General features: G+C 42.1%; 1 protein-coding gene and 1 pseudogene across 1 annotated transcript in view; one reads left to right on the top strand and one right to left on the bottom strand.

The window, feature by feature from the left end:
* The window catches only part of LOC101585258, a 137,335-nt pseudogene extending 137,184 nt beyond the window's left edge, over positions 1-151 (bottom strand).
* Positions 1-3,133, top strand: part of Ugt8 (UDP glycosyltransferase 8) — a 75,578-nt gene that overhangs the window by 11,860 nt on the left and 60,585 nt on the right. The gene's annotated exons all lie outside the window — the stretch shown is intronic.

The following is a 3,133-nucleotide window of genomic DNA, read 5'->3' as shown; positions in this document are numbered from 1 at the left end:
TTGGTCCAAAAATATTAGATGCCATTCTATTAGGCTTGTTTGAAGGAGCAGCTTCTTCCAGACTTCCAAAAAGATTGCTAGATTCTCCTCCTGGGGGTTTCATGGCCCTGGAGCCTGCCGGGCCGGCCTCGCCATCCACGCCCTGGAACATGTCGACCGCCGCCCCAAGCCTCTTCAGCCGCCTGGCCTCATTTCTTGTATATGTTTTTGCTGTTGATTCTTTACTGTCAACGCTATTATTTCTGATATATCTGGTGTGTGATTTCCAGTTTCCTCAGTGCTAGTGTCTTCTTCATTTGTACTGGGTGGACTTGGGGCCTGCGACTGCATTTTGTTCCTTCTCTTTGTCATTTTGTATACCACTGTCTTCTGACCTTTGGTGTAGAGCTTAGATAGAGTTATTATCTTAGCACCAGGTCCGGATCTATGATGTCCAGGTTCCTCCAGGTGGGTGTTGCTTGAATCTGGCTGGGGTCTGGCTGCTGTGCTCCACTTCTGTCTGCTGCAGCCATTGGAGTTGAACCCTTTGTGTCACTCTGGCAAGATGTTTTGCTCCTGAATCAGCTGGATGGGTCTTGCTTCTAGCCTTTTTGCAGGGAGTTCTGCTGAAGGGTTCCACGCTGGGCCTGCGCTCTGGATCTATTCAGGATCCGTGGGCCCGGGTAGTCTCATTCATTCGCCAGGCCTAGGCTCTGGGTCTATTCCCTGTGGTATTCAGGCTAACTCATGACTATAGGCCACGTAGGTCTGGGATGGATCTAACAGTTTGTACAAGTGATACTGTTGGCCCAAGAATCAGCTACTCTTCTTTTTGTATTTGGTTTTTGATAGAAGTTCTCCTTGCATAGTTCAGGTTGGCCTTGAACCCAATATAGAGGCCAGCTTAGCCTCAAACTCCTAGTGATCCTTCTACCTCCACCTTCCGAGTGCTGGGATTACAGGCATGGGGCACCATGCCCAACAAATACCAGTTATATTTTGAGAGCCATTGACTTAGACTCAGACAGTTCAGGTGAGCAGACATTTTAATTGCAATTGTAATTTGTTTTACATAAGAAAGTTTTGTTTCTAGTAATTACAGATTTTGTTTCAGAAAATTACTTTCAGGGCACATTGTTCTAAGAAATCTGTATGTATCAGAACCTAGAAAAGCCTTGGATCTCATGTGTCTGTGCGGCTTATTACCCTGTAGTCCCATTCTGTGAAATGAAGGTGATGCTGTTGAGTGACAGCTCTTGCGTAAGACACAGATCTAAATAGAAGTTCCACGAATAGCCATGTTAATAACAGGTAAAGGCTTCAGAACAAATAACTCTTGCTTTCTATATTTTATTCACCTTGTGTTTGCTTTCAACTCTTTGTTAAGGAATATTTTTGTAAAGCAGAATTGATTACTACCTGTAGGAATTGTTTTTAGTAGGAGATTCAGGAATTGTGATTTGGTCAGTTTAAATATAGTCACCTGATGAATTGGTTACCAGCATCCATTCTAGAAAGTGTTGTATGAGGTACAAGTGCTGCAGAATATGGGAGGAAAGGAGAAACAGGCACACTCTTTTCCTAAAAATCTTTTGTACTTGAGAGAAGACTGTCTTGGGAATGGTCACGAGGGCTGAGGCTATAGCTCAACCATCAAGTACTTCCCTACATGCATGAGGCCCTGGGTTCCCCACAAGAAATTTCCAGTTGTCACTGACTTACCATATAGTATTTACTGGGGCTTTCTTTTGATAAGGTAGCTTTTCTGGAGAATTGTGGCATGTTAATGCTATGTTGAAGAGATAGTTTCCCTTTGACTTGCTTCTGCTTGCTTTTCTCCCTGTGGGTCTCTAATACTAAAAAGAAAACAAAACAAAAACTAGTAACAATAATACACTTCACTGACCATAGCAATGGCTTAATAAATGTCTGTTCAATTGAGTTATTTTATACTCAGTTAGATTTGAGGGGGCCTGCCCCTTAGCTCAGTTCTTTAAGTGGCTGCTTCAACAAAGCAGTCAGGCTCATGTTGCTGTGGTTTGATCCCCACAACTCCAGCCAGCCAAACCTGCCCTGAAGGCATTTGGTAAAAAAAAAAAAAAAAAAAAATCCCTCAATTAGATTTGAGAAATTGCCTTTTAATAACAGTATAAAAGATTTAATTTTCAGACCTTTAAGAAACACTACTAGGTTCTAGAAGTTTGTAAATCTGCTACAAAGAATAAAGGAGGACACAAGACTCTTTGAGAGCTAGGTCATGCTTCCCATTGTACCCACTTTTATATCCAGTACTGCACTGTATTGTGTGGTACAGGGTTAATACTTACTGTTGGAACAAATGTAATTTTAAGTTATGAAAGCTAAAGTACTTGCCAAATTTATTTTATAAAAATGGGGTAAAATTATTTTTATACTCTGAATTGAGTCCTTTCATCAATGCAAAGCAACCCATGTAGCTTAATAAATGTTAAAACTTTGAGGCTAACTAAATCCCCGGACTACCAATTTCAGGTTATGGTAAGGAACAGCCAAAATAGTTTAACATTTATTTTTTACTGCAAAGTCCTTTTAAGAACTTTCTCAGATGTGTGGTAGTAAAAACCTTTTGTAAAACACAAAGGTATAGACTTGGTGCAGATAGAAGGGTATGTGTGGTATCTGCCTAGGCACTGAGCTTGCAATGGGAAGTGCAAGTGGTAGTTTCTTTGCTCTTGCTGTCACTGCTCTAAGAGGAGGGGTAATAAAGATGTAAACAAATTAGTGAGATGCATAATCTCAGTACTGACATTGCTGTGAAAGAAACCATGGGGTGCAGTGGTAGAGAACAGTTTTGAGGCAACCAGAGAAGTGCCTGGAGAGAGTAGAGCAGCCAGTGGAGGGAGCAAGCACACACACGCCTTTGAGGAGCTAAGAAAGGTAGTGGATCAGAACAGTTATATGCCCTGGGGCTGGGGCTGGGTGGCTCAGGTGAGTTTGGACAGGTGAGCTGAGACCATGTCATGCAAGGCCTGGGACATTGAAAAGGGCCAGCTTTCCTAAAACTTTGACTGGGCCTCCACAGATTGCATTTACTTTTTGAAAGGTTCATGGTGGTTGCTTTGTAAAGAAAGTATTATGAGAGAGAGAGAGAGAGAGAGAGAGAGAGAGAGAGAGA

The sequence above is a fragment of the Octodon degus genome, unplaced genomic scaffold (assembly GCF_000260255.1).
Source record: "Octodon degus isolate 3935 unplaced genomic scaffold, OctDeg1.0 scaffold00142, whole genome shotgun sequence".
Classification (NCBI taxonomy): domain Eukaryota; kingdom Metazoa; phylum Chordata; class Mammalia; order Rodentia; family Octodontidae; genus Octodon; species Octodon degus.
This window is presented reverse-complemented; position numbering and strand designations above follow the sequence as displayed.